The sequence below is a fragment of the Protopterus annectens genome, chromosome 1.part0 (assembly GCF_019279795.1).
Source record: "Protopterus annectens isolate FY-2018-M chromosome 1.part0, PAN1.0, whole genome shotgun sequence".
In the NCBI taxonomy this organism is placed as follows: Eukaryota; Metazoa; Chordata; order Ceratodontiformes; family Protopteridae; genus Protopterus; species Protopterus annectens.
The window spans coordinates 493,268,057-493,293,677 of record NC_056725.1 but is presented as its reverse complement, the minus strand read 5'-3'; the positions used below and the strand labels follow the sequence as shown (position 1 = coordinate 493,293,677).

General features: G+C 37.7%; 1 protein-coding gene across 2 annotated transcripts in view; it reads right to left on the bottom strand.

Moving 5' to 3' along the window:
• Window positions 1-25,621, bottom strand: part of TMEM63B (transmembrane protein 63B) — a 2,399,602-nt gene that overhangs the window by 772,547 nt on the left and 1,601,434 nt on the right. The window lies entirely within an intron of this gene.

Here is a 25,621-nt window from a genome sequence, read left to right as displayed (position 1 = left end):
GGAGGGACAAAGACAGGGAGTGAAAATACATTTGTGTGCATGGATACTTTGCATATAGGTAAGATAATTGGGTAACTCAAGCCAGTTCAGTTGGTGCAGGGAAATGCAGTGATGGGTATTGGATCTGTGGCCTGTTGCAAATTTTGAAATTTTATAGTAGCAGGAGGATAGTTTTGACTTGAGTGAGGAGTGCAGATTAGTAAGGATAGAGGCATCATACAGGAGGCAAGGGATAAGGTAGGTGTTAGCAAGAATGAGTCTGGTGGAGGGAGAGATGAAACGGTTGTGGCGGTAGAGCATGCCAAGTTTCTTATGAGTTTTTTTGATATTTAGTTGTAGATGGTTATCAAATTTTAGCTAATCATCAATAAGGATTCCTAATAGTTTAGCAGCAGAGACTATTTCAAGAGGTGCGTTGTTTTTCCTAGTGACTGAAAATGAGTTTTTGTCTAGGGTGGTGGTTTTGGAAGGGAGAAATATCATTAGTTTAGTCTTTGTGATATTTAGTGCTAGATGGTTATCTAGCATCCATTGTTCAGTAGAAGAGAATGCATCTTGGGTTAATTTTGTTAATGAGGAAGTGGAGGTGGCAGAGTAGATTATTGTTGAGTCAGCATATTGGATGAGGTTGGCATTAGGGATAGCATGATAGAAGTCGTTAATGAAGATATTGAATAGAAGGGGACCTAGAATTGAGCCCTGGGGCACACCTGTGGGAGCATTTAGGAATGGGGAAGTAGCTTTTTCCACTTAACTGCTTGTTGCCTGTTTGATAGATAACTGGTGAACCAGTTGATAGTGGAGTGGGATAGATTTAATTTAGACAGTTTAGTAAGGAGAAAGTTTTGAGAGATGGTATCAAAGGCCTTAGAGAGGTCCAAGAGGAGGGTGGATACAATAAGACCGGAATCGCGTGCCATGTTTACAGTTTCTAGGAAGGAGAGAAGAGCAGTGGTAGTGCTATGGCTGGGCTGGAATCCATGCTGGGTGGGGGTGAGAAGGTCATTATTTATAAGATAGGGTTATTTAAAAGATATTTAAAAGATAGGGTAGAAGTTGCAGGTTGATGCATTTTTCGAGGAGTTTGGAAATAGGGGATAAGATAGCAATGGGATGGAAATTGAGGATATCATTGTTGCTGCCCCCTTTATGGAGTGGAATAATAAAGGCCTTTTTCCAGAGCTGGGGAACATGGCATTCTGAAATTGATTGGTTTATTAGGATGCAGATAGGAAAGCCATTGGCTTCTGCTGCTATCTTTAGGAAGTAGGAGGGCATCTCGTCAGGGGCATTAGAACATGGTTTCAGGTTTAGAAGAATTTTTTTATGGTAGAAATAGGGATAGGGTTCATGGAGAAGGGAGGAGGTTGGGAGCTGGAGGTATTGGTGGAGTGGAGGATATATAGAGGTAGATGTGGGGAAGTGAGATTATTAGTGAAGGATGTTGTTAGTTTGCCTATGGAGTCAATAAATAAAGAGTTGAATTGAGTAGCTAAATCGAGGTCTGAGGCATTTGGGTCAGGACAGGGGTTTTCTTTTTTACCTGGGTTAAGGAAAGAGGAAATTCTATTCCAGAATTTTTTAGGGTTGTTATTATGATTGGTTTGGAGTGAAAAAAAATAGGCTTTGCAATTTGAGATAATAAGTTTCTTTACTTTGTTACAAAATGTTTTGTATTCATTAAGGGTAGTGGTAGTTTTAATTTTATGGTAGTATTTCCAAGCTTTGTCATGGAGTCGCATGGTGGCTAAGGTATTCTTAGTTAACCAAGGGACGGAGTTACTTTTTATGCATGTTGTTTTCCAAGGGGCAAAGGAGTCTAGAATGTTTAAGAAGGTTGTATTAAAGTAAGTAACAGCATTTTCAAGGGATAGAGATTTTAGCAGGTTCCAGTTTAATTCTTTTTAGTGCATCTGAGAAAGCTTTGGGGGTTATATTCAGATTTACAAATCTAACAGTAATGACTGCATGAGGAATAGTGTCAAAGACCTTGGCCATGTCGAGATATGCTGTATGGTCTGCATATTTGCTATTCACTGCTTCTGTTACTTTTTCAAAGAAATTAATGATGCTAAAGAGGCAGGACTTTCCTTTGACAAAGCCACATTCATGGGGCTCCAGGATTAAGAGATATATCAGAATGTAAGATTTGTGAAGATTGTTTATTATCTGATATAATTAGTTTTCAATGTCAGGATTCATGAGTGTATTGTCTAATTATTGATAGACTTGAGTGATGCATTTATAGACTGCTTCTGTGTTTTTTAGATGTTTCTGGAGAAGTCTGAATGGAAAGAAGATGAATGTGCTAAAAAAAGTTCAATAAATATTTTGGTGTTGCGTGACGTCATTTAATGTGTACTTCGGGTATTGTAAATTCTCTTTACTATCTCTGTCTTCTCTATGCCATGCAGCCTAGCATACTTGGCTATATTACTGTGATTTTTACAAAGACACAACTCAAAACTTATATGTCCTGTATTTGCACATACAAATGAGGAGTATCTACCCACAGACTTCGGTTTATGGCTTGAATGTATCATTAAAATACACAGGAGATGGACTGATTGAGTTTTTGAAATAGCTTTACCTTGCCTGATGGAGTATGACTTCATTTTGAACAATTTAACCAGGCTGTGAGGCAGCGGACAAGATCTGCAACTAGGGAGTGTGACAGACAAGACAGTTGTACAAGGAAGGATCCATTTGTCTAACTCTAAATGGTGGCAACAGGAAAATCTTTTGTGGTAAAATATATAAAACTCTCATAAAGCACACGTATGGGAATCTGACTAAGAGATTAAGACTGAGGTGAGAATAAAATGGAGGAGTTTTCACAAGAAGCTTGGCAGAAGTGTCTAAAAGGGTAAATAACCTGAAAGAGTCACCAGCAATTTGCGATCATTATATGTGTTGGTTGCACATGTGGCATAGATCTCTATTACAGGTTTTAGCATTTCTGACAGAGGCATAAGCAAAAGTTGGAGATATGGGGAGCCTAGAACTCTTTATGATTTGCATGTTTTTGGGATTGTGGTACTGTTAGAAAGTGTTGGGATACCTCTATTAAGGAGTGGGGAAATATAGTTGCTAAATTAGCTCCTATTGTGTGGGAGTTCTCCTTGTTAGGATTCAGCGAGGAAGACCAAGGCTTCAATGAATCAGAAAAAGTTGTAATACTTTTCTTAGAAGGATGGACAAGGAGCAGTATAGTGAAGGTCTGGAAGGGGAATTACTGTGGAGGCCTGATAGCATTAAGATCAATAATGTTGCAACCTGTCACTGAGTGCAATGTGCCCAGAAGGACACAGAGAGAAGAAAAAATAGATTAAAAAGATCTCTTATAATGTAAAATATTATACCAGGGCAAGCAAATCTTTGAAATTGATATTGCTTTGTTTGGGTGGCATGTTGGAATGAGGATATAATAGGGGAAGCATTGACTCATATAAACTATATCAGTTTTCAATGCTTATAAACATTATTTTTTAGCACTGGTTGTTGTTTTGAAATATAATATATTTTTATTGTCTTATTTCTTGGTTACTTGCTATATTGTGTTTGTTTTTAAATGTATACATGTCCACAAATAAAAAATAAAAAAAAATACACAGGAGATCTAATGCAGTGTGTGGCAACTTGATTGTCTTACAGAGACATCTCTAAGCCCAGTCAATATGGCACACATACCTTTATTGTTAACTCACATTCTCAAAGAGACAGTTATAGTAACTACAAGTGTATATCCATTAGACAGACAGTCAACAAAGATGATAGAGAAAGCAAAAAACAAGTAATATTTGAAAACAGTTCTCAGTTTTGAACACAATATATCCACTGTGGTAAAGAAAGCATTTAGGGTTTAAGGCCTGACTGCATGATGGCAGTATGTTACTTTTTGCATACAGATTTTTTTGGGGATATCATGGTTTAATTTCTCCAAGTCTTTTGAGTTTCTAATACCATGACAGGAATGGACCCCATTCCTAAGTCAAAGTATGATTAAAGTTTCTGAAATTAGTATGGTTTCCGTCTTGGGTGTTAGCCAAAAGTGCTCTTTGCTGCACCCGAAATGTGCCCAGTATTGACTCCTTTTGCCATTCATAAGGGGTTACATGTACTGGTACCATATCTAAATACGACTGTAAAATATTTTTTATGAGAACCATTGCTCCTACCACTGTTGGAACTATCTGGGTATCCTTCTTCCAAACTCCCCTTGTTTATGCCAGCAAATCCTGGTATTTTATGACTTTCTGCACGTAAGGCACTGTTATCACTAGGTGTAGCAATTTCAATGATCAATGCTACTTTTGTCTTTGTTTCATTGTCTGGTTTTCTCACACCTGTTTTATGAACTGTTGGTAATTGGTGATCCCATGTAATATAAACGTCATCATTTTCTATAATGCTTTGTGGATCATATTTCCAATGCTTCTCAGCTACTTCAATATTGTAATGTTTGCATTATCCCTAGAGCAACAGTCTTGCAGCATTACTATGCCTTTCAGTATACAGGCCCTCTGCCATTAGTGTATCACACCCAGCAGCAAGATATGTGAATGTTTCCAACTCTGTTTTACAGAATCTGCATTTGTCTGTTTCTCCCACATGTTCAATGGACTTTGTAAACCAACATGTACATAATCCACTATTCTGTGCCACCATATTAACCTTTCATTTTTTGGTTTAAATTCATGCCTCATTAACCATTCCTGCATCAAATCCTGATCAAAATGAGGTTGTTCCAGCAGTTTTCTGTATTTGCAACTATATTTATGCCTTTTCCACCTTTTTTGGCTTCTCAACTGATCCTTCACCTTATATTCTTTCTTTTGTTTTTTGGTACATGCAGTTGCTGGCTGATTTTTGTGTGCTTCTGGTTTGATTTGCATTCCAGGATGACAATGAAATCTTCTGCTAAACAAAGCAAGGAAGTTATCTTAAACTTGTTCTCCTCATGTTTTAAAATGTTCACTGTGTTTGGATGTAGTGAGCAGATATGTATTCAGTCTTATGATTTCAGATCTATACATGTAATCAGTTTTGAGGAAGCCCATACCTCCTTCAGAACAGGGTATATATAATTTTGGTATACATTTTTTTTATAAATTGATAAGCATAAAGCATTTTTCTTGTTTTCCTGTCCAACTGATCCAGCATCTTATGGGGGCAGTCAATCACTCCAAAACTGTAAGTTAGAACAGGAAAAAAACTTGGTTAATAGCATGGATTTTGTTCTTAAATGCCAGAGCTGTTTTCAGTATAAATTTAGTCCTCTAAAATATTCCTTACTAAGTTTTCTTCACATTTCTTCATGTTTTATTGTCGATCCTTCATCATTTCTCAAACGTTTATACACTCCCTCCTGCTCAAGTTTCTTTATATCACATTCTTATCCCAGACCTTCTATTTTCTTGGTGCTGCAGCTTCCTTGCTTTAAACGTTGCTTTTGCAAATTTATCAAGACCAAATGACATTCTTATATCATCTGAGAAAGCAAATGACATTCTTATGTTATCTGAGAAAGTTTTGACCACTTGCAGTTGTGTTTTCAGTTCCTCATCTGACGAAATATACAGTTTTAAATCATCTACAAAAAGATGAGAAGTCTTTACACTTTGCTGTTTTATGGGAGCCAATTTGGAGTCATGACCTGATCTGTTAAGTAGACAGCTCAATGTAAGGGCGAGAGAAAAAGAGCAGCGGTGGCAAAGAGGCACCCCGAAATATCCGCCTTCGAATTTCTATCCTTAGGATAATAATTTGTCCTTTATCACGGCTTAGCTGCAGAGTGGTTTTCCACTGTTTCATGGTCACTGTAATGTAACTGATAAATGTACAGTATATCAGTGTAGAGGAGAGTATATCTAATACATCTGTAAACACTCCTTTATCCATGAATGTGGGATGCTGTCAAATGCTTTTCTGTAGTCTTTTCATGCCATAGTTAGATTCCTCCTCTTTTTACAATTCTTTATTATGACTTTATTTAACAACAAATGATCCTTTTCTCCCTAGGACTTTCTTTTATTATCCTTTTGTTCTATTGCCATGATTGAGTTCTGTTCTAAATGACTATAAATTCTATCAACATCAATTCCAATATATACTTTATGCATTACTGGTAGGCAAGTTATTGGTCTATAGTTTTGGGATAGCTTGTAAGCTCTTAAGGAGAAGTATCATTATTTCCTGTTGTTAACCAGGTTGGTTTCTGTTCGGGGTGCTCATATAAGTAATTCTTACTCGGGGTTAAATCTTCATGTAACAATGTTAATACTTTTAGTCAGAAGTTAGGTACTGTATCTGGGCCTAGGGTTTTCTTAATTTTGTTTCAATTTCTGTGGCCATTGTTTCATCCAATTTCACATCCTGTACATTTGAACTTCTTACTGTTTATTTTACTTCTTCTGTCTATTCAGCAGCTTTGTTATGTTCCACTGGGTCTTCATAGATATTTCTCCAAAATGTGTCCATTTAATTTTTTTTTAGTGGTATTTCTATTCCTGTTGCCTTGTTTCCAAATTCTCTATAAAACATTTTGTGTCATCAATGCATTGCTTATTTTGTACTTTTCCTTGACATTTATCTGCATATCTTCTAAGTTGTTCTGCTTGTACTGATATCTTTAGTTTATTGTTTGCAATAGTGTACAATAGATCCTGGACTGCTCTGATACTGCATGCTGCTTTTATCGTGTTTATCGTTTTAGGTATTTTTGTTGATCTGTGCCCTCTTCTGTACTCTTCTAATAGTGACACTTCTTGTCATAACTGCTTTATAGTTTTCGTTATTCAGTACTTCCATGATTGCATTTGATTTCTGCCCTTATTTTTCTTTATTGCCCTGTGTTTTTGTGGTAAGACTTTATCTGTTATTAATTCAGCTGCACAGTAATATATCTTATTTACTTTTGTTATATCACATGGATTTCATCTTTTTTTTTTTTTTTTTTTTTTTAATAATTTTTATTTTTATTTTTACATTAATAAATGTCACCAATAAAAACCATCTTACAACATGACCGTGTGCATATATATATATACATACACATATATACACATACATACACACATATATATATATATATATATATATATATATATATATATATACATACATACATACATACACACATATATACATACATACACATACACAAATATACATATGTTATACATTGATGTCAAATACCACAGGACATAGGTCGTACAACATATCTATTTACACTATGTACATAGATGCTTTCATTGTTAATTCCACAGTTATATAGACAGTATATACATTTGTAATATCCAAGTTATTATTTAATATCTGAACTTGTATGTGCTCTTTGGTTCCATTATAGTGTATTTCTAAGTTGCTGTGTGATGAATTATGCTAATATGATGTTAAAGGTTTGCTCCCAAATTTCTCTGGATTTCATGTTTTTGTTTCTTTTATCTATTACTATTTTATGAGCTAAAAGGTGTTGTATAGCTACTTGTTTAAAACCCTACCAAGAGATATTTATCGTATCTAGCCATTTAAAAGCTATATATAGTTTCATTAGAAGGAAAATTGCTAAAAGTGTATTTGCTTGTTTTCTTGGGATGTTGGGGGATTTCATCTTGATTACTGTGTTCATTTGTTTTATCAGACTTCTAACATTTTGGGTCTTATTGACTTTCTGTATTTTATTTCTTTCTTTGATCTTAATATTTTTGTCCATCTCTATTAAATCAAGCAACTCTTCCATTAGATAATTTTCTTCTGAACTAAGGGTCCATTTTTATTCTCTGTTTGCTGTGGGCATTGTACAGAAAGTTCCAAAATATCTTCCCCTAACATATTCTCTTCAGCTGCATCGTCATCTTGCATCATCCATTGCTCCTTCATGTGGGAACTCACTGGCCTGTCACTCTACAACCTTGACTGTGTCAGAGTTGCCACTGTTTTCTGCTCCTTCCCTTGCTGTCCTTTATCATGGCTTAGCTGCAGAGTGGTTAACCCTTGTACTGGTTTCCTGCTGAGGGCTCCAGAGTATCCTCATGTTGCAAGTGACCATATTCTTCCACTTCTACCCATTTCTCCTTAAGTCGGGTACTCATTGCTCCATCATGCTGTGACATTATGAGAGCTGGATATTCAACACTAAATCCGTCACTTCGCAGGTGATCCATAACTTCAGTGTCTATTTCTTTAACTTCTCAATTACTAATCCTCTTTTCTACTTTCCTCCTTTGTCTTCTTTCTTTTTTTTGTTTGTATTGTGAAATTTTGCAGATCTGGATGCTTTTGTCTGTATTTCTCTTCAAATACATTTAGTGCTTCTTTTTTGTATTGATTAGTTTTGCTTTCTCTTTAGCATAAATATTGACTATATTAAATCTCTTTTCTTTTCTCGTGTCCATATTTCCTTTTGAGATATCTCCTGCTCCTCCTGTTTCTCCTTACTTTGGGGACTCATTTTTCCATCATGCTGTGACATTCCCAGAGTTAAATTTTCAACACTGAACCCTTCACTTTTCAGGTATTCCATAACTTCAGCTTATGTTTGTTTAACTTCTGCTTTATCAATCTTTCCTCTTTTTGGTCTTATTTTTTGTATTATGAAAGTTTCCATATCTGAGTGCCTTTGCCTGTATTTCTCTTCAAATATCTTTGGAGCTGCTTTTTTATTGATTAATTTGGCTTTCTCCTTTACATAAATATTGCACCACATATGATCTCTGTCTCTCTCTTTATTTTTCTTTCTGTTTCTTTATTTCCTGTGTGCAAGTTTCTTTTTTATTCCTTTCAAAATCTCTAAGTTTTGTTTTTTATATTTTTTTCACTTCCTTAGTCTTTTCTTTTTCTAAAATGGTCTAATGTTTTAAACGGAACTCTTGTATCAGTGAACACAAATTTGCATTTGAAGCTTTTGCCAGTTTTTTCTTCTGCAAATATTTTTCTTTCCTCTAATTTAGTTCTTAATATTTTTGAATATCTTCTTTCTGGAAATTCAGGGTGTCTTACATAATAGTAACAGTACACATTTTTGTTTTATCCTCAGTAGTCCACTCTGTCATCATTATGGCTCTTTTTTGACCTGCCAGTTTTTGTGTTTTTTGTGGATTACTATTTCCTTCTACAACAGGGAGACCATCCTCACCCTGAACCTCTCCTAAACCCATTGTAGGAATGTTTCCATGCCTTGAGGATTCTACACTTTCATTTTTTTCCACTCTTGGCAGCATTCCACTTATCAGCGTTAGACTCTTTTTTTTTATCATGGGACTTGTGCACCCAGCTGTCTTTTTATTTTTTTAACTTACTTCTGTCCATGCCATATGCTGTATAAAATACAGTATATCTATCAATGTCATCTTGATGAAATTTTGTAAAAACAGGGTCTACCTTATGAAGGTAATCACCAAGACTTGAGGATGAATTCAGTTCCAGCAATACTACTCTCCTTTGCTAGCTGATTTGATCATCTCTCCATGCAGATCCCTTTTTGGTATCAGTTTGTCTTTGGCTATATGGATGAATATCATTTATGCAAATACAACACTGAGTGGAATTGAATTTCCCAAATGTTATGTTAGATAAAATTCCATTTGTTTAAATGGCACTCCTGTGGTAGGGCAGTGATTTTTAGGGTTAGCATTTTGGTTTGGGCTGGGGTTAGGACTAAGATTTGGGTTTGTTTACTCTTACAAATAGAGTTACAGTATGTTATAGCTATGGTTAAGCTTAAGTTTAGGGACAGTGATTAGTTTTGGATTAAGTTTAAGCTTCAGGGTTATGAACTACCTGGGTAGTCAGTTTGTTATTGGATTGGAGGGTTTATATCCCACAAGAAATAATGTGGACAATAATGTGTATTATATGTTTGTGTCTTTTTCTTATTAATTTGTGTGCAGATAAAATAGCTTTCATTGTTTGTAATACTTGGTTTTATGTTTTTTGAAAACCTATGTGTTTGAACAGATGTAACTGACTAGTTCAAGTTTTACTACTGGGTCATACACAGATACTGAATCCTCTGTAAAAGCCTTCAGTCAGAACAGCAGCAAAGTAAAATGCAACAATTTGTTCTAACTTAATTAAACATTGCATCCCATCATAGGATGGAAATGTTTTGATTTTTGGTTTCAATTATTTATTAATTCATGTATTTATTTAAATGTAGAAAGTTAGACACAGTCTGCTATCATGTCAACTAAGGAATAACTGAGTTGCGTGATTTATGCTATGAAGTTCAAATAAGGTTTCTGTCCTTACTTTCATCCTGTTGCTGATTATTTAGAGAGCCTAAAATAAGTCTGTAAATCATTCATGAATTCTGCATCCTTTAAATTATGACACGTAAACCACAGTGCATGTTGGTTAAACATAAGTGAGGGAATGTGGTACTTAAAATTGATATTGATATTAAAATCAGATATACAAATAACAGGTTTCTGACATACTGCCTTTCAAGGCTATGGAGAAAATGTCTTTATACACTCTTCAAAGTAAAAGTCTATTTGAATTAAAAAAAAAACACCTTAACAGTTCTATGACAGAAAAAGGTGCAGATTCAGTAAAGCCTACATGGTCCACTAAAACCATGTGCACACCGATATCACAATGTTTTGTTTTCAGTAAGCGGCTCTTCACACCATGTTGCTGTACAAATACAGTGAGCATTGTGGCAAGCTAATTACAGCATAAGCAGCTGAATTGTATGCTAATCAACCAATCCAAGATGGAGAAGCTATTCAACAAGCTATAAAGCAACCATGTAGACTCCGTGTTTGTTTTCCCTATGAATTCCAAAACCTATTGTAATACAGCCACAGAAACTAGTCGACACAGAAAGAATATAAGGGGCTGCTATTGCTCTTATTCCTGTGTATGTGCAGCAGGCGCATGTCTATATTGCTGCTGCTAACAAATGATGGCCAAGAAGAAAGGTTTTTAGACCCCATTTAACTTTTCATAATCTGCATGATGTGGAAATCATAGAGTGTTACAGGGTGGATAGAGACACACTACAGGAACTCTGCAATCTCTGCCGTGCTCAAATGAGAGCAAGGGAAAACCAAGGGGAACCAATCCCAGTAGAGACTAAGGTATGTGTAGTACTTAGAATTTTAGCTACAAGAACCTAACATGCTGGTAGTGTCAGAAGAATCAGCATCCGGGACCCTCCATCAATTCCTGGAAGTTATGCGGCAACATGCCAGTGAGTACATATATTTTCCCTGTACAGCTGAGAACAGAGCCAGAGCCATGCAGGAGTTCTACCCTGTAGCAAACTACCCTTAAGTCATGGGTGCCATAGACTGTACACATGTAGAAATGATGGAGAACAGGGAAGGGTGTGCATAAATAGAAAGGGCTACCACTCTATTAGCTGCCAGGTCATGTGTAATGCTAAGGGAATCATCCTGAATGTGTGTACTGGCAGCCCAGGCAGTTACAATGACTCACATATCTGGCACAACTGTCAACTGTATGAGATGTTTACTAGGGATGATATCCCATAGAGTCATTTACTGGGGGATGCAGGTTATTCACTGGAACTGTGGCTGATGACGCCCATCGGAAATGCACACACACCAACTGAAGAATGCTATAATGAGAGACATGCTCAAATAAGAAATATCATTGAGCATGTGTTTGGGCTCTTGAAGTCATGGTTCCAATACCTAGATACATCTGGGAGAGTCTTGCAGTGCAATCCCCATATGTGTGCTGAAATAATCACCATCTGTGACATGCTGCATAATATTATCCTGAGAAAACAGCTTCAGCAGAAACTGCAAGGGGAAGGATCACACATCACACCACTACTGGCAATGTCACCATAGCCACATGTAGGTGAGGAGTCAGAGGAGGGAACATATCACCCAACCGTCCCGAATTACTTGTTTTTTCTGAGTTTTGGAGTCCAAATAATGGGATGCCACGATTCCTGAGTGGCACCCATTCATTTCCAATTTTTTTTTTCTTTTTTTTAATTATGATTTTCCCTTTTGAGTTGACATCATCACATGCGCAATGATGTCAGCTCCATTGGGGCTACCAGCCTGTCGGAATTGAGCTCAAGAGCTCACATTTTTGGCTGCCAAGGGCTGCTGTTCAAATTATCTGTAAGCAGGAACTCATTATCTTCTGGCTGAATGATCTGGGAAGGTTTGCGAGAGACAGGAAGTGGTCCTTGCTCTGGCAAAGTAGGAAACATGTTTTATTTTTATTCTAGCTGCGAGCAGGATGAAAGGTCTGTGTGTGTGTGTGTGTGTGTGTGTGTGTGTGTGTGTGTGTGTGTGTGTGTGTGTGAATGAAAGAGAGACAGTTAGACTGGTGGTTTGAACAATGTTCAGGTTATAGCTAGAAAACAGATTATATCGCTTTTGATCCTGCTTGAAATTGAGGAATTTTATTATACATGCTTCTTATATTGCTGTGTTATTCCTTTGATTATTCCTTTCCTTTCTTGTTTGTGGGTTGTGGGATTTGCAAGTCAGGGTGTGTTCAACCATTATTGCAAGTCGCCGTTACGAGCAAGCTGCAAGGAATGGAAGTACAAGCCACTATACTGGTGGTTTGAATGGTGTTTGGGTTATAACTAGAAAACAGAGAGCTGGGGTTGGGGGATTTATAATGTGTTGTTTTTTTTTCTAAAAGATTAACTCTTTTCTTCACACATACACCCTGTTAGGTGACCTGTCATTGAGCAAAAATACTGCTGTTTGTGCACAAAGTGATAGAACTGCATGTTTAAAACAAATGAATAAATGCAAGTTCCCAAAATAATAGGCTTTTTTTAGAAAATGGACCAACTACTGTACCTGCAGTGTCCCCATACAGAATAACCAGTTTGCTACAGGAAATAAGTCCTTGACTAAGACTCTCTGCATGTCAAAATGTAACTTAAAAAATAATAATTGTTTGAGGTTTGTTGATCATAGTCACAGCATTTTTTTTTATTCTCTGGCATGATTGGAGCATTTTTTGATTAAAAGAAACTGCAATGTTTTCCTGTTAAAGTGTGCACATATGTCTTCCTTTTTTTGTGCATCACTAGATTATAGATAAATGACTTTTCCTCTGATAAGGATCTACTTTATTAGCTCATACACAAAGTACTGTCTTCTATATAGCAGCCAGTGTGTCACAGAGTAAAAAAAAATGCCAGCTGTGAGCACATGACTGAAACGTCTGTGTAAAAAGTAATAACGTTCACAAAAAACATATGCTGTATTTCTATGAAGTATACCCTTTTCTTTAACAGACAGTTTTAGTCAGGAATCCTGTGTTAAAAAAAAAAGAAAACGTGTTATTTTGTTCTTGACCATGTAGAAAATTACATTGACTCATGTTTTCTGAGAAAAAAGTACATTTATAAAAATGACAACTGGACAGAATGCATGCTTCAAAAATAAGATAGAGTGGATCACTGTAAAATTTATTTCACCTTAGCAATCCTAGAAGTGTGTCTGTGTGTGTGTGTGTGTGTGTGTGTGTGTGTGTGTGTGTGTGTGTGTGAAATGCCCCACTTAAATATATCCATGGCTAGAGGTACTCAGGCTCAAACCCTGAACCTTGTTTTCAGGCAACAAGAGCCTAAAATCCCTATCCACCACCACTTCCACATTTAAGCCTCATATTTTCGTTATATTCCTCATAAAATCTGTAGTTTTCTGGCTATTGGTGGCAAATCAGTGAAGCACTGAATTCACTAAATAATAACAGGCATTTGATTTTCAGACTTCATATTCTTCAGAAAATAAATGGTAACACAAAACCTTTTATTCTAGCAATTTTCTAAGTTTATAAGATCAGTACTTAAACTCTGTCCCTGTTTTTGGGGCTATATTCCCCCATTATTGGGTTTGTCCATTTTTTTTTGTGCTAAAAGGTTGAGAGCTATGCCAAGAAGTGAGAACTGAATTCACTAAATGATAGCCATTTAAGGTTCAGTCTCCTATCTTTCAGGACACTGCTGATTTAGCATAGTCGTATGTTGCTCTGACTGTAGTGTACAAGGTCCTGGGTCCAAGACTTGGCAGTGAAATACATGGTGGTGGCACAATACTTTATTCTAGCAACTTTCCATAATTATACAAGCAATGTTTAAAATGTGTCCCTGGTTTTTGGGCTTTTGCCCCCCCCCAATACATTTTGGGTTCTTCCAGATTTCTTGTGCTGCAAAGTTGACAGATACAGTTGTCAAGTGGATTTTTTTATAAGCAGCTGAGAGCTTCAGGGGAAGAGAAGTTTAGTGTTGCTTATGGTGAAGTTGCTTGCATTGTTAATAGTATAAAAGGTTAAATACTTGCTTTTGATGCAGAAGGCTGTGGGTTCTACTCCCACAGTATGTAGATGCATTGCTGATACTGTACTGTGTTGTTGTACTTTTAAAGGGGGTGGGTGTAACAAGTCAAGGGTGTAGCTACAGATATAACAGAAGTGAGAAAATGTCATGCACAAGGGCATTTGTGCCTGGGTGGAAAGAGCAAAAAATATCATTAACCCAAATTCAGCAACAGAAAATCAGATTTATTATATTCTGTGCTGCATTATAAGAAAAATGTATTTAAACAAGTACAGTACATTTTCCAGCATTCAAGATAAAGCACATATGTTTCCACTGCAGACAGTGGAGAAGCAAGAGTGGTCAGTTAACTGCACCTGGATTACAATGATAGTTTTGATGCTTCAGGATGAATGGAGGAGAGGGTCTGTCAGTACTTGGTCTTGGACTAACAATTGGAAGCCTTAAAACATGCAGTTCACCTAGTTTATTTTGTTGTTCATTTACAGTTATTCAGTTGGTCTGATAACACAAATCAGAGTAAACCAAGCAAAAAAATGAAATTGAAAATAAGTTTGAGAAGCTGTGCAAGATGCCCATGGCTTACACCACTGTCATTCTATATATATATATATATATATATATAGAGAGAGAGAGAGAGAGATAAATATGTGGATATTATGATGGAAATGTTCTGAATTGGGCAGTTTTGTCATTATTGGTTCATTCATGCATTTTGTTTCATTGCCTACTGGAAAAATGTTCAAACAATACATTTAAAGTGTGCTCTAAGTCTAACAAGTGCTGTATTTTAGAAGGAATATAATTTTATAAAGTCAGGAAGGTGTATCAAAGCACACATGTATGTTTCTTGTTTTGTTTGTAAGGGGCCTATGATTTGATAACAGCCCAAGGGTAATCTTTATCCACCACTGGCCAGATGCATTTTCTTTGGATATGGTGTGGGTTTCAAATTCAGTGCTGTTTCAATGAGTGTGAGTTTCAAGGGCAGAGAAGTTTTAATGCTCAATTTATTTTCATTGTGAGACAGTATTGCTTTGTTTAGCACGTCTATTAGTGTTTGTGCATTGTGCTATAAAATGTAAATATAAAATCCAAATAATCATTGCACAAGTAAAGCAGTATGCACATTACTGTTTATGGTAAATGGGGCAAAATAGCCAGCTAATGGGACATTGGAATAGTTGCAGGGGGACTCTGGTGCCATATTTTGGTTGTCTGTTCTTCACTTTGCATTTGAAAGGTGGTATCCCACAATTGTGGGCGGGGTTACATAATTATGTAAAGAAAATTTAAAGTTAATCAGTGTACAGAATTCTACCTATTTTTCATGGGCCTTGTCCAGATTTTTGATGTTTCCAGGTTGAAAGGTATGGGGGGAACCAGCAACCACTGTGGTTGCAGGCAGATGTAGATGTGCACAATATGGCCTTGCATTGGTCAATTGGCAATGGACAGCATACATGCTCACCACCTAAGGGGCTAAAACCTTCATCCTACACACATATGTACAGTAACATTGATGCCAGGCAATGCTCACAACCTTGGGTCCCATTCACATTGTCGAAGTTTTACAAGTTCGAACATCACATGGTCAAAACCATATGTTCAAGCTTGTAAAATTTTGAATGTTTCAACGGAGATCTCTGTAAGGGAAGCTTTCCCTTTCCTGCAATGTAGTGCAATCTTGTAGTTGGTACATTTAAGTAGCAGGAGGTGTGGGGGTGCAGAGGGGCTTGCGCCCCTGCTTACAACCTTCAGGTAAGTTTTTTGTGTGTTTTATTTTATTTACTACATTGTCGAACTTTTAAAGTTTGAACATATGGTGTCAACCATATGGTGTTTGAACTTTTAAAAGTTCGGCAACGTGATATAGACCCCACAACCTTTACTTACCCATGTATTGGTTGTGTACTACTAGCATCAGACAGTCTCAGCCCTGAACTAAAACTCTTGCAACTGCTGGACTTCTGATGTAAGTGTTTAACCTGGAATAGAAAAATAAATGTCTAAGAATAAAAAATAATGGCATAACCTTGCATACTGTCGCTTGGTAATGTAAGTAAGTATAAGGTGGGTGATTTTTACTTCAATTAAATCAAGATGTGACAGCACTGACTTATGTGAATACATGTGTCTTCTACCAAGTAATAGGCCTTATGTCTAAAATATACAGATTTTCAATGAATAGCCACATTTTGGCCTCATATGTTTGTAATGGCAAATCATTAAAGAGTGAAGTTAGAAAATAATGATACCTATTTCAATTTCAATCTTTTTATCCCTCAGAATGAACATAAAAATAGTAATGCAAAACCTGTTATTCAATCAACTGTCTAAGTTTGTAAGAACACAATGTTTAAAAAAAACTCTTTCCACTGTTGGGCCTTTGTCACACTTTATTTATGGCTTGGTCCAGCTTTGTGGGTCTAAGAGTTTAAGATGGATGCATGCATTACAGAAACCTGTAAGAAAGCAGTACAATTTAAAAAACAGCATCACAAAAGCAAAAACACTAAGCACGAAGTCAGCTATGCACCCTGAACATCAGACAAAAGACTTATGTAGCCTGAATCCAAAAGATAGAAAACAAGGATATGGCACAGTTATCATCATTTGCACAAAGTGTTGTGTGTGGGAGGCATGAGGCCTAGGCTGACACAAAAGGTAGTGAGTGCATGTGAGTAAGTAAGAGAAACAGGCAATCATTTGGATCAAGTATCAAATGGCCACTAAGACAGAATGAGCTTTAAGCCTCAAGACTGACCCATGTAACTGTTATGTGTGCATGTCTATACGGACACTCCAGGTGAAATTGGTGTGTGAGTGCCTACAAGAACACTGTGCTAGGCATATGTCCCAGCATGTTGGATATGTGTGAGCCCATGTTTCATTGACTAGACTCCAAGAACTAGCTCTGCCAGGAGTTACACTGGCACATCCACGCCCATGGTCAGATGCATTGCTGCTACCTGAAAATAGCTGATGTCTGCTGGATGAGCTCTTCTCATGAGTACATCCAGGACTGCAAACCCGTGGCCTGCCATGTTTGTTTGTGGACACCTCAACCACTGATGGAGCAATGAACATAGTGCCACTGCGGTAGTGTGATCAGGCACGGCCACATCAGGTAACATCAGATGATGTGGCTGACCTATGCCACTTGGATTCCATCCCCCTCCCATCACATGTTCCACCACAGACACTGCCTGCTCCAAAGTGTCATTCATCAGATCCACTGAATTGGCAACACAGTGGAGACAGTCATGCATGTCAGCCTGTGCCACATCTATAAACCTAAGCATTTCCTCAGAGGCCCTATTGGAACATGCCTGCACCTCCATGATGACCCTAAACATACATCACGTGGCACAGAAAGACAAACCTGGGCCAGGTGGAGAATAGACAGCATGCCTCCTCCAAGCACCTCAAACAACCCTCCTGAGTGGCACCTCACCTATACTTTGGCTACAAGCCAAGTCAACAGGCACTGAAGCCACAGTAACCACACTACCCTGATCAAGTGTTTCACCCTCCACCTTTCCAATACCTGAGGGCTCACTGGAATGGGTTTGCATAGGCCTACTGGCTGTGTCCAGTGGAATTACAGGGGATGTCTGAATGTTATCCTCAGTGTCAGATTCAACGTCTGCACCACCAGACTGTGCCTGTGTTTGGCTACCATCATCCTTAGTGTCTGCTGATACTTTGTCATTGGGTTGTAAGAGTCCTGCACTTCCACTGTCGGGATCAGTTGTGATAATAAGCAACAAACACAGGAAAGAAAACTATAGCTACACTACTACACTTCAATATATGCTAATAAACTAACACTGGTGCTACTATCACAGATGGTACAGCAATATGCACACTGCCAACACCCACTATACACATATGGATAAATGAATATTTCTGTAAAATGCTCATCAGTACTGAAATAAAAATGTTTGGCATACCCCTTGTGCAGATGACTCCACACTTGCTATGGAGGGCAGCCCTGCAAGAGGTTAAGCAAAATGTAAAGACACAGTCATCACAATAACAATAACATAGAGAGAAAAGTTTGACCTTTATATGTCCATTGACAATACATTTAACTGAAACGTGGATGATACATCCACCCCAAGCTCATGTGTACTAAGCCAGAATGTATTGTTAAATTGTACCAATCTATAACTAGATCCCCCCCAAAAAAATATTAAACCAACTTAAGTGTTGCTTTCAATATTTGTCTATACAAGAAATATTAAACAATTGACATAAGTAAGTCTACATGGAAGCTTCTCCTAGGGGATACATGTTGTTTTGTACTTTCAACTGAGATTTCCAGATCCCTGACAGTGGATGGGAACTCTTCATCTGGTGTCAATGGTTGCTCTGTAGCAGGCCCCTCCCAGTAGCAAGCTTACCATGGGCCACTGCAGCTGCTCTCTCCTAGGCCGATGAAATCATGTCAGTGGCCCTATGACATACCTGATCATATGTCCTGCTATGTTCCCCAACAGTATTCATGTCATTCACTTATCTGTTTTCAAATTTGCATTCTTCCAGACATATTCGCATGTCCCCTCTCAAGTAGAAAGGCACCATGTTGCCAAAATGCCTGGATGATGGCATCGTTTGCTGAGTCACTGAAGGGGGGTTTGCAGGGATTCAGACACTTGGGTGCCATAGTCATCTGTGGCATAAGACAGAAAAGAAGGATACTATACATAAATATCACATAAATAAAAGTCCTGCTTAGATATAACACATGTTGTTAGTTTTTCAATATTACCCACTGGAGAAATGAAAAACATTTTCAGTTATACAAATATAAAAAGGGTTATGTGGTTGTAACATATCACATTCACACACAAAGCAAGGTCTGATCCAAAACAATGAGTAGCAATAGCAAAACAAACTTCTGTAAAAACATTTTGGTTGTGCCAACACAGAAATGGTACTTGGATCTGCCACCCCCGAAACAACAGGTACATGACATTTTTATACAAAACAAAGGAATAAAACAGCACTGAAAAACATTTTCAGTTATAGAAATATAAAAAGGGTTATGCGGTTGTAACATATCACAGTCACACACAAAGCAAGGCTTGATCCAAAACAATGAGTAGCAATAGCAAAACAAACTTGTGTAAAGACATTTTGGTTGTGCCAACACAGAAATGGTACTTTGCCACCCCCAAAACAACAGGTACATGACATTTTATACAAAAATAAGGAATAAAACAGCACTGAATTATTATAAGTGCTATCAGACAAAACTCTCTCAAAGGCGTGTATACATTTACCACAGAACAGTCATTTGTATGCAGCTGCCAGTCACCTCTACCTCTTACCAGAACACCCCTAGAGGTGTCTAGGGGCAATCCTAGAAGGCTAACACCCCATGTGTCATTGACAATATAGCACATTTACATTTACCTGAAATAGCAACAGAAGAGTGTAAAGAGAAACAGTTGGAACATTAACACTTGTGATGAAAGTTAATAAGGCTGTGCATCTGAGAAAGTAAAATGCCCTCATAAAATGCCAAGATTTTTCCTAGTGACATGTGAGCAAATCCAGTATATAACTGAAAAATACAATCATATCTTATCAAGATCAGTAGTCTTCTATGAAGATAAATCCAAGTAATAGCAATCTTCTTCTGTGTTATCCACATTCACAAGTCTCCTCACCTTCAGGTTCCCTAGTTACATGGTTCCCTTTTTCTAGTGTAGATTTAGATCTGCGAGCATGGTGAAGATGCAAATGAGATGTGAACTCATTAGAATTGTTAAATCCCAAATTCTGGGCTCCGTGTATCAGACATAAACATAATGCAGGCACTCCCTTCATGTTTGCTGCTAATGGATTTGAACTGTGAATGATTACTGGTAGGTAGAAGAAAACACAACAGCAATTCAGACTTCCTTACCTCCAGTGGGTGTGCCAGCCAGGTTAGACTTACAAAGTGTAGAAGTAATTGTATAAAGGTTTTAAATGTAAGTAAGCAGCACACATTTCACAGTTTCTATTCAGTAATGTCCAACCTCCCCTGCATTTTTTGAAAAGTGTATATTATTTTCATTTAATATTCTCGCACATTTTAAGGACAATGATACAAAACACCTTGCATACTGCATGTCTCAGATTACTGCTGAGATAACCGAAGAATGAACAACATTCAAAGAAAAGAAAGAGCTGCATTTCTGCAAGTAATAGTCATAAATGGCTGTGTGATCACTCATTACACTACATCTGAAATTAACACATGGGTACAAACAACTCAGAAGTGTACAAGTGCCATATGTCTTGTTAATACTGTGGATGATTTTGGACTTGCTTGTATGCACAATGATTTTCATTCCTGCTGCAAAGTGGCTTCTCTAGCAAAGAGGAATAAGACACCCTTACTGTCTTTTGTAGGTTCATTGGTGTGAGTTCAAATACAGACTTGTGTAAAAATCTTTAATGTGCACTACCATTTATTTTGTACTGTTGTTTATTTTATAGATTTTTTCTTCATAGATAAACCAAGTTAAGCTTTGCTTGTCACATTTGCTCGTTGCTTACCATCTCGCAAAACTGGGTTGATGGCCTACACATGAAGCAGACAGAACACCTGCAGACATGATGCAGACATTCTTGCTTTGAAAAATTATACACTGTTCTATCTTTTGCTTTGCATCATGCAAACCCATTGAGCAGCATTGTGCAGCAGCTAGCAATATCCTCCAACACCTGCAGGTGTAGAACACCTGCAGAGAAAGCAGGCAGTGGAAAATTTCAAAATGGATACATTCTAGCAAGTATGTTCCATACTGCGCAAACCTGCTATGTGACATTGCATGGTGGTTAACACATAGAAGTTAGTAATGAATATGAAAATATCCAACTGTTTTTTAGCTATTCCTGTGGCAACAAGTGTAAGTGTAGGGCTGCAATATAGATGATCCTGGGTTCTAATACAGCAAATTCCAAATATGTGTACTGTTGTTCCATTTACTTTATATTAAAATTCACAATACACACTCACAATTTTATTAAGGGTTGTGCACTCAGTTTTAATGCACTCAAAGAGTTATTTGTGTGAGCGAAGATATATTGCCTAATATATTTTTGTAAACATCATTTTGTTCTTTGGCCTTGGATGGTCTTCACACTTTAATAATAGTCATGCACACAGGGATATATAAACCAGGACCTTGTCATTTCACACACAGATGTTTAACCCCTCAGTCTGTAATGTGCATTTATATGCAAATAATGAGCATGTTAGCTGATGGATTTGGTGAAAACTTCACTCCACTGTCCCCACCACATGTACCTCATGACATCCCTAACACCTGTCCCTTACCTTGTATCTCTAAAGAGCAGGTTGTAAATGACCTCTCTAAGGCCAAAATCACAGCATCAGTGGGACCTGATAACTTCCCAGACTGCATACTAGATGGGCTCAAAAAAGAATTAGCATCACCACTGAGTACATTTTTCAACCGCAGTCTAAGCACTGGCTTTTTCCAAGCTCAATGGAAAGCAGCCACAGAAATCCCCTTGCACAAAGGTGGTGTTTCTACTGAACCCAGGAACTACAGAACTATTTGCTTGATTAGCCTTATCTACAAGGCCATGAAGAGAATCATCATAACCTTATTAACAAAGATATAGGTAATCTCCAAACACTAGATCCTACCCATTTTGGATTTTTCATGGGAAGATCATGCCTATTAAACCTAGTGGACTTCTTTGAGACAGTCACAAGGGCTGTGGACAAAGGGAAATCTGTGCATATAGTCTACCTATACCTAACCAAGGCATTTGACACTATCCCTCACTCAGGCATCATTGACAAACTCTCACAGCTAGATATCAACCTTTATATTGTAAGGTGGGTTGTAAACTGGCTCACTGACAGAACCCATACAGTCAAAATAGGGGAATCCACCTCCAACAGCAGACCTGTAACCAGTGGTGGTCCACAGGGATTGGTCCTACGACCTCTACTATTCAGAATCTATTTCTCTGAAGTACAAGATAAAACCAAGGGACTGTAGATGACAGTTTACTGACAACTACAAACTGGGTGCATTTGTAGAATCTCCAAATGATGTCAACATCCTTCAAGAAGTTCTTACACAAACAAATGATCGGTGTCAAAGTCATGGCCTCAAACTAAATGCAGAAAAAAATGTATTATCATCCCTTTTGGTAAGAGTAATGTTCTTGAAAATTGCCACATCAATGGCAATACCCTAAGTATGCACTCAGTTTTGAGAGATCTTGGCACTCAGGTTGACAGCTACCTTGCTTTTGATCTTAACTACTGCTGTTTTCCTGGTTGGACATTTCTGGTAGTAGAAGGGAAGATGCCCAATTTGGGGAGCAAAAGGTGTGGTGTTAAGGCATCCAGAATCTTCATTGGACTCCTTTTAAAGTGCCACAGCCAAAGGCTCTTGCAGAGGGACTATACCAGCTCCCAGTAGAAGTCTGAGGCTTGGAATTGTCTGGCCAAGGCTGTCTCCGCTGCAACTGGTATTAAACACACTGCAAAACAGTATAGGCATCACTTTAATAGCCTGAACAAACACAAGAGAGATACACTCAGCCAGTGGCTGAATGAGTTCAGGACTGCTGACATCAGTAGTTGTGTAAGTATACTTATAAAGAGAATTTATAGTAGATAGAACGCTGAGTATAAGCAAGACTGGTTTGCATAATGCTCTTCTCTTGTTCTCTTCTCTTTATTCCACAACCAATGTAAAGATTATGGTGAATACAGAGGCCCATGCTGAGCATCTAGAATGACTGAGGGAAGTAAGGGATATGTGCTCAGCACAACCAAACTATTATTTTAGCTAAATTATTTTTATACAGTTGTAACAAAGTAAGCATTCATATCCTAAATGTAAAAGCAAGAATGCATGCTTCAGTCTGTTGCACAAGCCAACTGTAGGAGTCAAGTCTAATACTGTAGTCAGATGTTGAGGGTTCAAATACCACAAGTAACAAAGATATAGTAAAATCTTTTAAAATATTAAATAATTTAATTTCAAAGCAAGTGGTATAAATGCATTGCTGTTAACTTAATCTGTATAACTGGACCAAGCAGATATGCAATATATGCACATTGTAAGGATTACTTTCAGCAACCCTATAGTAAATAATGGTTAAGACATAGACTTAAATGTAAAGGTTGAGCTAAAATACTTAATTATTCTGATAAGGCTTTGTATGTCAAATATGATGGAACTAATTGTATCTCTTCTTTCACCCTAACCCTTAGCTCTATTTTTTTCTATGCGTTGTCAAAATGTTTCCATGTCATCCATCTCAGACAAATCACAAAATGCTTTACAGCACAGGGAGGTAGGACAACCCTGTGGCACAGCCTGCACCTACTCCACTGCCTCCTGCAATACTGCAGTACTGCATCTGCTGCCCTTGCACTACCTGGGTCCTCTACATCAGGTAGCACTACCCCTGCACCTGGTGCTGTGGTACCCTCAAGAAGTATTTGTGGAGGTTGGATTTTATCACCCTCCAGGAGATGCCAGGGTTGAAGCATAGGGTCATGCACTGCACCATTTGTGCATGCTTATGCTGGATGGAGAGTCTTCTTTCAGTCATGGCCCATAGGAGAAAACATCAAGCACTCCAACAGCAGTGGGGTAAAGGGACAGTAATGACAGCCCTGTGGATGAGGATTCGATTCTCACGGTCACCCATGTTTGATGGGCATGAGCATCCATCTTTTGTCCCCTCCCTAAACCCAGTCGTGGTGATCATGGTGTCCCCCAACCTGTTGTGTCTCTCACCATCCCTACATCTTGTCTTGTTTGTCCTGTTTGTTTGCATCTGCTTCCTCACCTACCCTACTTACCTGACCCAGAAACACCTACATTCCTTACCCAACATTCTTCTCTTATCTAAGTTAAAAAAATGGGCACCTGTCCTACAAAAAAAAATATTGTCCCATATGTAGCTATACACTTCATACACATGTCTTCTTGACACACTTGAGTCAGTCCAATTGGGTATACAACATGATTGCATTGTTGTCACCCATCTTTGTTGAGGTGAAAGTCCAAATTCAGTTAATATTCTGTACATATTTTCATGTTATACCGTTGAAGAAGTAGATAGCTATGGTTCTCTCCTACCTCCCTCCTGCACATTCCTATATTGCTTTCCCTTTCTTCTTCCCCATGATTGCCCCCATTTCACCATTTCCTATCTACCCTATTTTAATACCTTTAATCTGGTCAAAAAATAAAATCACACACAATGCACATAAGTAAAAAAAAAAGCAATGGAGCCCTTCAGTTTTTGTTATTTGTGTTCACATGGAGTTTGGCATCACACACCAATGCTAAGCAATAGTGAAAGGCTCTTCAATGGTGCAGTTGTCTCCATGCAATACCACTTAAACATGCTGCACTGAGGTAACATACAGTGAATGTAGTATAAACAATTATTTCATTGCATTATTGATACACATTTAAAAGTATTACAGACACCTGGATTTGAACCCTGTATCATCTGGGCTGCCAAAGAAATGTGTCCATGCATTTACACATGCTGCTACAGAGTCAGCTAAGCAGCAGCTGTGTTTCTTAAACTCAGTACTCAGAACTCTCATCATTTTAGCAATAGGGCTTGCATTTGCTTGCCACTTAACTACTTGCAAACAGGGAAAGCAGTATAAATGTGTCTCTTGCATGTGTAACACTTTGCTATTGATTGCATAAACCAGCTGCTTGGTGGTGCCCTATGGAAAGTGCACAATAGCTTGTATTACCTATGTTTACTTTCCATTTAGTCTTCATCCAATGAAAATGCATGCAAAAAACACAAACAAAGGGAAGGCACTTTTTTTTAAGAAAAGAACACCTATTTACACTGCAGCAATCTGTTCCCTCCACTCATGCACTTCAGTCTTGGTCTTGCAGTACTTGTTCACAAATATATCAACTACACTACAGAAATAAATAACAAATACTTTCTTATATAACATGAACATCTTTATACTATCAATACACATTCAGATTTTCCAATACTTGTAGTAATGTGGACAGCTATTTGTATATAGTTTGCAAAGTTGTATTTTTAAGGTACACCTGCACTTTGGAAACACAACAGCAAATGCTACACTTTGTGTACTCATCAATCTGGTAACATAGAGATTTAATATCTTGACAGTTGTACATGGCTAGTTATACATTTCAGACAGGCCTACCAACATTACTGGAACAACACTGTAGAATTTGTGCGTCAACACAACCAACACCACACTGTAGCCAAACGTTTTTGTTCACTCAATTCTCTAGTGCCTCGGCTGTAACA